This window comes from Mus musculus, chromosome 5 (genome assembly GCF_000001635.26).
Source record: "Mus musculus strain C57BL/6J chromosome 5, GRCm38.p6 C57BL/6J".
Taxonomy (NCBI): Eukaryota; Metazoa; Chordata; class Mammalia; order Rodentia; family Muridae; genus Mus; species Mus musculus.
In genome coordinates this window covers 89,887,943-89,902,913 of record NC_000071.6, presented here as the reverse complement: position 1 = coordinate 89,902,913, position 14,971 = coordinate 89,887,943, and positions in this window count along the sequence as shown.

Here is a 14,971-nt window from a genome sequence, read left to right as displayed (position 1 = left end):
ATTTTATGTTCTTTTTCTTTTTTTTTTTTCTTGTTCAGAACAAAACAAAATATCCCCTCCCCAAATCAAAACAAAGAAGCCAAAGGTAAACACACACACACACACACACAATCTCGAATTTAAACAAAGACCACACAAACAAATTCATGGAGTTTGTTTTCTGTTGACCACCTTCTCATGCATGGGTCTGTCTGAGGCGTGATTAATGCTCCTTGTGTTACACCAGCTTCCTTCCGAGCAGATATCAATGGCAAATAGCTTCTAAGTTAGGGGTGAGAAGCCCGTGTCCATGTCTCACTTTTCAGTGCTGGAATTCCACGTGGCTGGGACCTGTGGAAGTCTCATGTTTGCTACCAGTCTCTGACGTCATGTGAGCATCAGCTGTGCTATACCTGGAAGACTCTGTTTCCTCAGCGTCCTCCCTCACCCCAGGCTCTCACACACTTCCTGCCTTTTCTGCATAGATTTCTGAGCCTTCTGTGTCTATGTAAAGCATAGAGACAGTGGGTTTACAGCTCCTTCTATGAGTGTGCAGCTCTCCTCTCTATACCTTCTATTTTTCTTTACTTTTTAGGAGTTGGCCTAGTTGGCTCATCCTTTTCCCTCTTGGACTTATCCTTTTTGGTCACTCTTTTTCTCATGCAATATTTGTCTTCTAGACTCTATAAGTGGTCATGTTTATCTTCTATACTCTGTCATGTATAAAAATCAAAGTTATTTTCAAAGATTTTATTATAAGTTCTAAGTTTCTGCATACTTGCTATAACTATAGAAAGTGTTATCTTTTTGCCTATTTCTTCCTGTATTTTTTTCCTTTTTAAAAGTTTTTTATTGGTTATTTTTTATTTACATTTCAAATGTTATCCCCTTTCCTAGTTTCCCCTCCAAATCTCCCCTTACATCCCCCTCCCCCCTGCTTCTATGAGGGTGCTCCCTCACCACCCAGCCACTCCCGCTTCACTGCCCCAGTATTCCCCCTATGGTATTATTACTTTTTAATGTACTAAAGCACAACACTGCTATTTTTACTCAAGGCCTTGGATTAATTTCGGGACTCAATATTAAATACCAGTTTCATTCAGTTTTTCTTACTCACTCAATAGATTACACGGACCTTATTAGGATATCAATAAAAATAGGAAGATTGTAGGAGAGAGGGCTAATGTGGATCACAGTGATCATACAACATAAAATATTACAGTTGCTATAAGTCAGAATTAGAGACTTAAACGTGTACAAAATCAAACCCAATTTGAAACATGAAGGGCTTCCATGATGGAAGCAAACTTGAGAGCAGTTTGAAGAACTGCAGTAGTTTTGCTAGTACCAAGTGCCTTAGTTTTGTCTAGTCAGAGCTATTTTCTTGTCTCCAGGCAAAATTACTCTGATTTTCCTCTAGTGGCAACCTCTCTCCCTCCCTCTTCCATGCTGTGTGATTTGCATGGGGTAGACCCATGCCTAGTTCCAGCATTTGCACAAAGCCCAAGTCTAGCCAGTCTGGCAGCCACTATTACGTTGAAGAATATATGGCCCATGTAGTGGAAAGGAACTTTCCTTTGCTGTGGACGGCTAAATTTGAAAGTACGGAAGTTTGGTACACGGAAAGATCTTGAAGTTAAATAGAATCCACACAGAGGAAGGAGAGGTGAACAGCAAAAGAGGTGAGTGAAGCTGGCAGGAAGGTAGGAGGGGCTGGGGGGAGGAGGAGCGAAGATCAAAAGGAGAGGGAAGCTAGAGGAAAAGGAGGCCACATTTGAGCTGCCTAGTCATTTTTTCAAGTTCATAACTACATCTTTTCAGCTACCTAAGGCACCAAAGGTCTTCTTGCTTATGCTTTCCCAAATTAGATCTAACTTAATGGGAACTTGGAGAACCCTGATTGACACACAGTATGAATGACAGGTGCCCCACCAGGAGTGGGCAGTATATGCAACCTGACAATGGTCAGGAAGAACGACTGCACAAACAGAATGAGTGCACACTCATTGAAGTAGTAGAAAAGAACTTGAGAAGATACACTGTGACATTAAGATGATACTGCAAGGTAAACCGAGCCATGGGTCGCCCAGCAGTGTCCCGTAGAGACAGAAAAGAAACAATAAATGTAATTTCAAGTTTAACCTGTCCCGAGATTGTAGAGTAAGTGTACCATAAACAGGAAATGAATTTAGTAAACCAAACCTACTATATTCATTACTCAGGTGCACAGGGCACTGGGGTATTGATCTTCTACAGCTCTCGGAGCCTGCCCAGCACCGTGAAGGACTCCTTCATTTCTTATCCTTACACCAAAAATGCTGAGATCTAAAGTAGTTTCTAATGGACGGAGATAACTTTTACAGCATTATAAAGCAAGAAGCTCTTACGTGAACTCTTGTAAATCAGGGAGTGTCTGTATTCTAAAATAGTCTTCAAAACACTACATTTTAATACTTAGCTTTGAAAAGGAGAGGGGACTTTTTTTCCTTTACATAGACAGAAATAAATCTTGGGTGTTGGAAGAGGGATGGTGTAGCAGGGAGGGATGCCTCCTAGATGCTGAATAAGGAAGATGTCAATCAAGTGGGATAATCTCAAGTACTGGAGGGCTGAAGAACACTGTGTCCTTGAAGCCTTTATAAAGTAGTCAATACAGCAAATTCAGTAAGGAGTCTAAAGTAATATCAGTGAGGATAGTGCACAAAATTGCTTAAATCATCAACATGAAGAATGGAAAAAAAGTGTTTGCAGATGAAACAAGATCAATGGTTTAAGATAGGCATAACTGTTACATTGGTCAGATGTTGAACAAACTAATTTGACTCAGTAATTCTGACAGGATGTAGTAGATTTAACCTCTCTGACATACAGTATGCTTTTTAGATAAAAGGAGGCACCTCTCAGGGAAGGGCTTGTTTAGCCAGCAAGGCCCTTTGTCACCTGGCACATTAAATTCCTCCTTAGAAGATTTCTACTTTATAAAGGGCAACCTACTTGCGATAATTTATTTTCACATCTTTGAAGTTTATGACCATGGGTCTAACACTAAAGACGTGCCCCATATACTAAGGACAGAAGGGTGGAAAGATGGAGGAGAGCTAGATTCCTGCTTATATATTTAAATCTTTTTAAAATGTGTGTGTGTGTGTGTGTGTGTGTGTGTGTGTGTGCACAAGTGCATGTGCCTGTGCCTGTGGAAGCCAGAAGATGTTGCATGCCCCAGAGCAGGAGTTACAAGTTGTGTGCTGTCTAAGAGGGTGCTGGGAACTGAAGTCAGGTGCTAGCAAAAGCAGAAAGTGCTCTTAAGCACTGAGCCATTTCTCCAGTCCCATCTGGGTAATGCTTTTGATCTGTTGCTCTGGTGGAGATAGTCACCATATCCATATCCTGAGCAGTCTGTGTCACAGCCACTGGACCGTTTTATCTACCAGAAGCATCCCTTGCTAGGAACAACAGAAACCTACGGTGTAGCTTCAGGGAAGGTTTCTCAGGAAGTGAGTGGAGAAGCAATTACTGATCAGGTCAGTTCATAGTCAATCACATTCAATCAAATATGTCTATATCAAGGAAACTTAATATAGACATGACTTCAGCATCCTGGTAAGACCTCAACTTCTGCTCTTGGTTAAGAAGCCAGTGTGTATGGGGACATCAAATTACATTGAAAACCCCGGTTTCCCCGTCATCATCAAGCCTGTTGTTTTTTGGTTTGTTTGTTTGTTGGTTGGTTGGTTGAGCTTTTTTGGGGGGAGGGTAGGGGTGTTTTTTGCCAATACTTGTCATAAGAGATCCATGACAGTTCACTTTATTAGAACACAACCATTAAATACCAATTTAAGATAATATATTCTGGAATGTGTAAGAGAGAGAAATTCCTTATACCTGGTAGGTGACTTACAGTCCCTTGTCAGAGAGATGCTATAATGTGAGTCATATCAAACAAAGCAAAGCAAAACAAAATCAAGATTACCACAATACAGATGCAGACACTCACAGCCAACCATAGGATTGAATTTCTGAATTCTATGTGACAATGGCACTGCCTATATATCAGTTATATCTCAAGCTAAGTGAGGAATGTTCTCAATGTTTCCTTTGTATAAGAGTCATAGGGATATGTTGGAAGGGATTGGACAGTAGGATCTTAGGAGGGAGATACTTCTTTCAAAAGGAGTAGGAAATATAAAAGAGAATGCAGAAAGACCTTCTAATGGTTTCTTTTGAGAGACCCTGGACCATCCATTTCCTCAACATGTTTTTACAGTTCTACGTGAGAACATTGCACTCATTCTTTCCTCTTTACACTGCCTGCATTATGAAGAAGATCCAGACCCTTTACAGCAATGTTATTTAACAGTGCCCATGTACAGATGCCATTGTACCCTTTGTAAAGCAACTCACCAGAATAACATGCACTTTATGTATAAAGTACAGTTGTTCCATGTACATTGTGGTTGAATGTATTACTGTTAATCCATATAGAGCAAAATGGCCTCTCTGAATCCAAAGGCCTAGTGGGACCTTAGCAACACTGGGGAAAGCTTCTCTTGGCAGATGTTTTGGAAGCTGCTCAGAGATGGGAAAATGTGAAGACAGCAAACACTTCCATGTGACGTTTCTTCTGCTCATGGACCAAAGGGACGCTAGCAGTTTCCCAGATGTCAGTGGACAAACTGACCAGGTTCTTAACCACTGTTTGTAGAAACATTACAACTAGAGGTATACATAGAGCAGAAAGCTAAAGTCTGTATGCTAGAATGTCACCAGAAGGCACGTTAGCCCCGAAGAAGGGTTATGAAACACACTTTAAAAGCAAGAATTATAAAGTCATACCTTATTCAGCAGGTATGACAGAGAACAACTGCTACATAAGAGTAAGGAGTATCTTGAATCAGGTCTATAAACCAGGACAGTGACTACCACACAGAGGACTTGAAAGGCTTTCTGTTGGCTTGGATGAATACGGTCCATACGAACAAATGGGTGACTGGGCCATCTTCTGTATTTGACAGGCAGGGAGTCTGTGCACAGAGCCTGTGTGGATCTGCATGGTAAGGCACCAGCTCCTTCTATTCCTCTCTCATCCAGAGTCAGGGGTAGGAAGAATGTGGATTCGATGATCTGCTTCTGGGAAACACCATTCATTCCAGGAAGCCAGGGCAAGTGGAGATGCCCAAGGTGCCGCCGTTAATCCTCTGCCGAGTTGGCCCACTAGGGGCTCCTCTTTGTGGTTCCTAACAAATACAACTGTGCCAGCCAGAGAACGTGGCGCAATGCCAGCTCATTCCTGACTGCAGCGTGCTGTCTTTGGCTGCAGATATTTCCTTTTCCTCCCTAGGCCACTGGATGTCTTAACCAGCAAAGTATGATTACGGCAAATCTCAAATTTTCATACTTACATGCTTTTATGCTGCAACGACTTGAACAGAGATCTACACTGTCCTTGGTGGCTTCTTACCACTATGAGAGTTGGCTGTTGTCTAAGAAAAACTTAAAGGTGAGTTAAGAAGAATAAAACAAAACAAAACAAAACAAAAAAACCAAAAAAAAAAAAAAAAACAATGTAAGAAACAGTGCAGGGAAGACTGCTTGTCTATTATTATAGCAAAATTGAAACTTTATAGTTCCACATGCTCAGCAGCTCCCCAATTTCCAGATTCCAAATAAAGAGAAACCAAGACAAAACTGCGAAAGCTAAGCTAACAGGCACCAGAAGCAAGAAGCTGAACACACACAACACGGGCACCTGACAGCCAGTGACATGATTGACAAGTCAGATCTTACTGAGTTCAAGAAAGTATGAAATTGAGAATGAGGCAAAAATAAATGTAAAAAAGGAGAAACTAACAGCACGTGTTTAAAGGAAATAAATCAAGTAATGTGTAAGCAACCCATAAAGGGAAGAGAACATTTCCAGATAGCTTAGAGACCACTCAGAACAATAAATCATTCTAGGTTTACAGTAAATAGCCAGTCATTTTTTTTAAATTAATGATTGTAGATTTATATCACTAAACATGAATGGGTAAAAATAAATATTAAAGAATGTCCCCCAAACACTCAAAATTGAGCAGTCAAATTTGAGGAAAAGAGATAGACAGTAATGTATAAGAAAGATAAATATCTTGGACTTCTGTTTTTTTTTTAAAAAATATCTTACTATAAGACGGTACCCAAGATCAAGTGATTTATCATGGGAAGGACAATATTTTGCTCAGTTCTAGCTATAGGATGGAAGCCCAAGCTTTAGCTACTGCATCTGGTAAAGTTCTCCTAAAAAGTTTCGTACAGACAGTGGCCTGGGACATGCAGAAGGAAAACAGATGAGGGGTGGCCTTGCCTTGTAAGAGCCCATTCTTACAGCAACTGCACTACTCTCAGGAGAACTGGCTGACTCCCTCCGGAAAGGCATTGATGCTCCTGGACCTAAGCCTGTCTCACAGTTTCTTGTCTCTCACTGTGGCTACACTGAGATAAGATTCCATGAGTTTTAGAGGGGACAAACCGTAGTCACTTAGCCATATCAACTTAAACTTAAAGATGGATATCCCATCATAAAAGCTAAAAAAAAAAAAAAAACAAAAAAAAAACAAAAAAAAACAAAAAAAACGTTCTTTAAGAAGTATAAAAGAGATATAAAACGCTAGCAAATCTAGCTAAAAGGCAACAAAAAAAGAATTAGGAGACAGTGTAATCACATGGCTATAATTTTAAAACATAAGAAATTATTTCTTAGCACTACATCAATAGCAGTAAAAATGTTAATGACGTACTATCTTAGACAAAATGTAAATTAGTAAGGTATATAAAATAGTTGAAAAGATTATTGCAGTTAATCAATGATCAAAGAAATAATTGAAATTATGTGCTGTTGTTTTTCAAGTGAATTTTTATTTATTTATTTTTTTAAAAACTTCCATCAAACAAAGAGTGTGAAGAGGTAATGAAACCTGGTTCAGGTACCAGAATCTAAATAAACAAACTCAACAAAGGGCAAAACATCGCACTTCCCCTCCCTTAGGACAATATGAACGTTCTAAATTAGAGGCTGGCAAAATTTAATACAACAGGATTTTATGGAGAAGGAGTTGTAGCGAGAAGTAAGAGTGACTTAGTGCTGGGAATTTATGAAGCAGGCTTCTCAACTCTGCAGACACGAGAAGACTGGTCTCTGAGAACAGGCTGTGAGAGATGCCGGTGCTGCCATTATAAGTCCTCCTCCTGGACCAGATGAGATACAGACAGAGGACTGGAGCCACTGGGAAGTAAGATAGAGCTGCAAACTGCTCTAGGCTGTAACCAGTTAAAAAGATAAGAGGAAAACATCAAATTCACGAGAACAACAGAATCACAAATGAGTCATAATTTATAATTGCAGTGAAAGTATAAATAAGGCTTAAGAAGTCGGGCTGGCGAGATGGTTCAGTGGGTAGAGAGCTTGATGTATCAGCCTGGAGACTCTATTTTTATGTGGAATTCATTTAGATTCCACACAGGTGTTCTTTAACACCCACAACTCACTAGGAATAATAACTCCCAATAAGAATAATTTTAAAAATCGGAAATGGGTCTAGGACAAAAATTCACTAAGATTCCCAAAAGATAAGTAGAAAAAAAATTCCCATGATAGGATCTAATGCATGTTCTTGAATTGTGTGGTGATGTAATTCTCAACAAGTAAGTGCTAAGTTTCTCGTGCTGTTGCAGTGTGTGGGTGAGGTTCCCGCTCTTCTTTTTTGTCTTGTTTGCTTGTTTGTTTTGAGGTATATATATATGTAGCTAAGATGGCTTAAGCTCCCCTGCCCCAAATATGAATCCTAGAAGGTATCTCAATATATTTGAATGCTACTGAGATCAAAATGCAAACGCTAGAGTCTCCCCTCCTGTCTCTCTCAAGTGTATGTGTACACACACATTATGTGTGTTGCTGTGTTCTTAGGTATGTGATTCTATACTGTTAGGAGATAGAAATACAAACATCTAGCTATTTGATTGTAGTTATTATGACTCTGTGGTTTCTTGAGCTGTGTATTTTTCCTCGCTGTTTAAAATATATATATATATATATATATATATATATTGCAATTTGATGCACATTAGAGTCACCTTAGAGGAAGGCACTTCAATTGAGAAAGTGCCTCTATAAGATTGGGTTATAGGCAAGCCTGTAGGGCATTTTCTTAATTAGCAATTGATAGGGCCAGCTCAGCCTATTGTGTGTGGTGCCCAGCTCAGCCTGGGCTGGTGGTCCTGGGTGCTATAAAAAAAGCAGGTTGAGCAAGCCATGGGAAGCAAGCCAGTGAGCAGCATTTCTTCATGGCCTTTGCACTTTGTATCAGCTCTTGCCTATAGGTTCCAGGTGGAGTTGAATCCTCACTGTGGCTTCTTTCAATGGACCGTAATCAGGACATGTTGTAGTGGTGAATTAGTTAAGACATTAGCATGATATTACATTGTTGCATGTATGTGTGTGCAATATTCCATAGAAGTTTAAAAATAAGAGTACACCACACACATTACACCATAAATTTGGTAAATGGATTTCCAGTGTAGTTAACAAAGGTGAGACTTCACATGACCCTGTCTCCTGCATGGAGAGAGGTAGCTGTTTGGACTGGGAAACACACATCCTCCAAAGGGGACTGGGAGAAAATGGGTTTGGACTAGATGCTATCTTCAGAGTTCTCACGGCTTTCCTGAAAGCTCTATTCATTGAGATAAATTGATGCTGCATACCCGGATATTTTTATTACTTAGCCAGTTGAGCAGCCCGTGCTTTGCATGATGTATAAGGTCATTGTTTTGTTTGCCCAGGCTCCCTGACTAGAAAGGAGCTGTATTCTCACAGCACTGTGGTAATTCAGAATGTTTTAGTGACATTAATGCATTTCAGAAAACTGCCTGAGTTGGCTCACTCTCATACACATGGCTGATGTGGTCACTCTTAATTTTCTCTAGTTAAAATAAGTTTTTTAGAACTCTTTCTCTCTCTGTGTGTGTGCCTCTCTGTGTGTTGTATACATACACTCACACACATATGAGTGCACATGAACCTGTTTATATGTGTGTGTACAGGTGCATGAGTGTGGAGTCCAGAGGCTCTTGGGCATAGCTCTCACCTTCCACTTCAGTGCAGTCATTTCCTGGTTGCTGCTCCATATGCCATGCTAGCTGACCTGTGATCTTCTAGAGGGACTCTCCTATATATGTCCCATCTTGCTGTAGAAGCACTGGGATGGACAGATCTGTGCCTGTGTTTAACGTTACCTGAGCCCTGGAATCCAAGCTCCAGGCCTTATGTTTGTGCAGCAAGACTTTATCCTTTGGGTCACCTCCCAGTCCAACATTCCACGTTTAAAGTTGCAGACATTAAGGAGAAAATATTAAGCAATATATCTGTTTCTGTAGTCTAGTAAAGCTACAACATCCTTACAAACAAACTGTAGCATCTCAGTACAGTTTGGATACACAGTTTGCGTTCCTGAATTGTGCCTAGATGTCTGACTGTTTTTGTTTAGGTGCTGATTAATCTGATGTTGTTTTTGTATTCTTTTTCCTTGTGAGCAGTGGGCTTTTGTTTATGCACACTTGGTTGACATTCTCCGCATGTAAAACACATGTGAAAGAAACTTACTGAGAAAGTAAGGTATTTCCTGGTGGGCATATCTTAGTGAGAATCATTCCTTATGAACAGCCTTGGTGACCGAGCCTCTGCTTCCCCCACAGAAAGATTTGTCTTTCACCTGGGTCTCTGATACGAAATTAACCGATGCTTCCCACCAACTGGAATTTAATGTGGCCTGCCTGTGCCACAACTCAGGGCAGAGTGGTTTTAGGTAAGTGTACTGTAGGGCTAAGTATTTCGAATTCTTCCTTAGAAAACCGGAGAGGATGAGGAGGAAAAGAAGGAGGAAGTAGAGAAAGAGGAAGTGGGGAGGGGAGGAAGAAGAAGAGGAGGAAAAGAGAAAAGGAGGAGAAAGAGAAAGAGGAGAAAGAAGGGGAGGAAAGGAATGAGAAGAAAAGGAATAACAGCATCAGCAAAACTACTGCTAGAATTCTAGAAAATTCATTTGATGGTTACTTTTTTCTCCTGCTCTCCTCCCCTATCCATACATATTAATAGCACATATTAGTGAGGCTTATTGTGGTTTTCTTAGAGGTAGTTGTGAACATTTACAGTTGCGAGTAATAAAATTTGGTCACTAAAGCAGTGTTGATAGACAATACAAGAAAGAAATTCTGAGACTCACCTAAGTGCTCAACCAAGCTTGAAGAATGATACAAAGAAGTAAATCCAAACCCAGAAGGCACCGTTCTCTTAGCCAGTTTGAAGAGACTTACAGTCCCTAGTGCCGAGCAAGGGACAGTTTGTGGTTACACTCACCAGGAGACACAATACACCTGGATTCTCTGTCCATGATAGACGCTTGCTTTTTCTCAACAAATAATAAGTCCCAACTTAGCCCCCCTGTTGTTGTAATAAATAGTGAAGGGCACTATGGACCTGGACTAATTTTACACTTCAATTGAACACATCAGAGTTCATCTTTGCTTTGCTTTATTTAATCCCAAACCATCTTCAAGATCTGGGCCTACCAAGCATTCATCTCAGTTACTTGTGCTGTCTCCCTAGAATCTCCCATTCATTAAAAGCCTGAGGGTAGCCTCCCCAGGCTTGGGCAGTGTAGGCAACTTGTGACTAAACTTTTCTGGATTGTGGTGAGGCATGGATACAGGCTGAGACTCTTCAGGTATACCAGCAGCCCTCTCTCTCCAATGCCCGACTATCCCAATGGACACCCCCCTTCCCAAGTCTTCAGAAAACCTATAGCATCTATCTCTCCTGCCAGAGTGTCTTGCTTACTTACCCTTAAGTTCCTGGGAGACAAAGGGATAAGGACATGCTATACATAGGGCATTTCTTTCTCTGGCTGCCTGGAGTGACTTGGATCCCGGCATAGGGAAGAACAATCTCACAGGTGTAACAGGAAATGCAAAATGAATATCAGCTGCATCAAGGGGCGTTGGGTCTTCTATACATTGAGTTCTTGATAAAGATTATATCTATCTCAGGATGAATGAAGTGCGTTCTTCTAGTGTGGTCAGAGAGATTAATGGGACATTTTTATACATAAAACCTAAGACTTAAAGAGATCCTATTGCATGATTATATATATATATATATATATATATATATATATATATAATAGCCACTTGGAACATATGCCCAGTTGCTCAGTCTATGTTGCCTGAAAACATTGGTTAGACTGAGAGTTACGTTTGTGTATCAATCAAGTGCTTTTGTAATTAACATAAGTTCTTCATAATATGGAGCTCACAGAGAGTCTTAAGGTTACTTTTTTCAACAAAAGCTTCAATGAAATGGTCCTTTTGGTTTCCTTTCCTTTTCTTAAATAAATAGCTCCAGTCAGGTCCTTGAACTTTAACTCAGTTTGGGTGAACTGCTAATGGAACGGACAACAAATTGTAGCTTAGTGCAGAATTCAGAGGTTCTCACTACCTAAGCCACTCACAAATGCAGCACCCGCAAGTGCCTGTCGTTTTGTCCTGTGAGCAACAAACATTCTTGAAGGAATTGTAGATTGCAGACTGTGATGTGCTTTTTTAAAAAAATAATAATTAACAACTTATAAACTGGCTTTATAAAGTGTTCACTGTGTTAAAAAAAAATACACAGCTCAGTGACTCAAAAAAAAGTTTCCTAAATAATGTCAGAGCCGCTCTTCCAGACTCATTTCTTCACAGTTCTGATTTTTATGCTGATCATATATCACGGGTATTTAGTAAGAAATCGGGAAAAAACATTAGCTGTTATTCTAAGCAGTTCATGCTTGACTCTTAAAAATGTCAGGTGGTTCCTATTTTCTGCAATTATCTGTGAACAGTGCATCCTCTGGTCCTGCCACTCGAAGTGTTTTCTGAGGAACAGAGACATCAATACCACTTGTGACCTTGTTGGAATTAACCCCCAAGCTCACTAAACCCAAATCTGCATGTATTACAGAGTAAAACAGCACACAGGTTTGCCCATTGCTTAGGGCCCTCTGTGTAGACTGACTTGTCCTTAAAGCTTCCCAGAAAAGAGATGCCAAACTTCCTTCCACAGTAGTCTGGTGGGATTTGAATGGTTGGGAGCTCCATGGGAGCTTTGACGGCCCACCCCTACAAGGTCGACTGTTCTTTCTTTTTTTTTTAATTAGGTATTTTCCTCATTTACATTTACAATACTATCTCAAAAGTCCCCCATACCTTCCCCCCCCACTCCCCTACCCACCCACTCCCACTTCTTGGCCCTGGTGTTCCCCTGTACTGAAGCATCTAAAGTTTGCAAGACCAATGGGCCTCTCTTTTCATGGCTCAGCTGTTAAAGGCTAGGCTCACAACCAAAAAGGTCGACTGTTCTTATGAACCTAGCATTTCTTCTGATCTGATCGGAGGAAGACAACCCCCTAGTAAATGGCGGCATATGTTTTTAGGACGAGCGCCACAAAACAGGCCCCCAGTTCAAACGATGGAACTCTTTTTGGGTGATGAAGGCAACAATCTGAGGATTAGCTGAAGAAGTGTGCAGGTCGGTATCACTTCCTTAGGCTGTAAATAGAGGGAGTTCTTGTAAAAGTGACTCAAACTAGAGAATAAGTTCTTTGTTATACGTTTTCCCAGTCGGGTTAGAAGCACCATCTTGTTGCTTGAATATTTGGTTCTATGCTGTTACACGGGAGGCAAAAGTTCTTTCTGAAATGTTGGTAAAGCATAGGGAAGTTAAATAATAGCTCTACATTTTCCCATTCGAACCTTCTCTACCAAGCACATACTATGCTGTTTGCCAGATCAGTGGTAGCTCTGGCATTCTTGGTTTAGTGTTAAAATAGATAACAGAATGCACAGACCTTAAACATAAACCTTAGACATTTTATTTAGTTCTTCACTGTAAGTGACTCTTTGCCATTAGGTAACTGAAGAGAAACATTGCTAGCTCACTTATATCTGCTGTCATCTGGCTGAGAATCAATGCAGATTTAAAAGGGGAAACATTCTAGATCACATGGTTCAGGTTTTGATTTTCGGTGTGTCTGTCTTTCTAAAATGCTAGATGTTAAGATTGTGTGGGTTCTTTTCCTCTAAAGAGATGGTCCAGGGCTGACAGTTGATTTTGTAAATGACTTTATTTTTCTTCAGTGGATTGTTTTGGGCTGCCCATCTCCTCTATGCTAATTACTCCTGGTTCTAGTCTGGAAAAAGTTCATTGCTATCCTAATGAAGACTTATAATATCCTAAGAGCTGAAGAACTGATCTTATATGGAAGTTGATTTAGGAAAGAAATTTGGGGATGGCTTTCAATAATTCAATGAGATGTATTCATTGTTTCATCAAGTAAATTAACTTAAAAACAACAATGACAACAACAATAAAAGCAATAAAACTCTATGGAGATTTAGGAAAACATTTCAAGACATTGGGTAAATGGGGCTTTGGGAAGGTAATTAAAGAATCAACTCTTACATGTGATTTCAGTGAATGCTGTGTTAGCAGAATGCCTCGCGCAGAACTGTGTTTACTGTGTACAGTTGTTGGGCTAATCCCCTGGAGATTCCTTGTCTGTCTTCTGACAGCCTGAAGAGTTGTCTTTATTATAGTCTCAGAAACCCACAGGAAATTTCATTACATAATTGGCATTGTTAAACAGAAACAGCCCTTCCATGAAATGACGATTTCAGCTGTAATTTTAATAAGCCCTCCAGAACCCTGTCACCTTGTTTTGACTTTAGTTATGTGTCTAGAACACTTGATTCGATTTCTGACTTGTGCTTACCCACACCCACCTATGAGGGAATACTTATGAGCAATAACTATTAAGAGATTCTTCTCACTTTTAATTAAGTTCCTTAAATCCAATGGAAAATTGGGATTGCATACTGTAGTTTCTATGACAGATAATGTAAAGGTTTGGGGCTTTTGAGATATCTCCTGAATGGTTTGCAATATTGATTTGAGAGCTACATGAGAGGAAGAAGGCATGCAGGCTTGTATAGAGTCAGTTATTTAGAGCTGGTGGATTGACATCATTATTTATCATATATCTGTGGATTTAGTATGTGGAAGGTACAATGCCATGTCTCTGACTGAATCCCTGCCTCTCTAAGGGAATAAGACTACTAATTAATAGTTCTAAATATACATCATATTCTCCAGCTTTCTACTCTATTAGAGTCTCTTGAACCATCGAGAAGACCATGACACCAATCCAAAAAATCTGACAGTCATTTTAAATGCCTTTCCATTAACAAAGTCTATGGCAATTAGATTGTGACCCTTACAATGAACGTTTGAAGGATTTTTATATTTTAATTGCTTTCTTGCTTCTTTTTAAACTGGGGCCCTAAGAAGACTATGATGTTCCATTACCACTTTGAATTTCTAAGAAATAAAAAGCCATTTAGAAGGCTTAAAGAAACAGAAAGACAAAAAAAAAAAAAAAAAAAAAAGAGAGAGATAGCAATACCCATTCCTATAGTGGATACATAGATATGCAGAGCTAGTGATCTTAATTGTCACAGGAAATCTCATATCAAGGGAGGAGGGAAACATTTGGTGCTAGTCATAGCTCTGGGTGCAAGAAATAATTCCCACTCGAGAGAGAGAGAGAGAGAGAGAGAGAGAGAAGGAAAGTCAAGGACATGAGGAATGAACTTCTTTGGAATTGTTCCTTTGTGGAATTATTCTAAAAGCAAGTGATTAAGAAATCCCAGACACTCAAATTTATCCTCTCAAGATACTGTTTTCCTCTAAGGAAAAGACCTCAGGGCAGCGCTACTCAATGGCCAGCCAGAGCGTGAACCGGATGACGTCATAGGGCTTTCCATGGGAAGTTTCTTGATCACTGTACTCAGAATTTTCCTGAGTGTTGGTTTCTAGATTGTCTTCAAATAGACTTTTGAAAATATGTATGAGAAGGGAAGCAGATTAGAT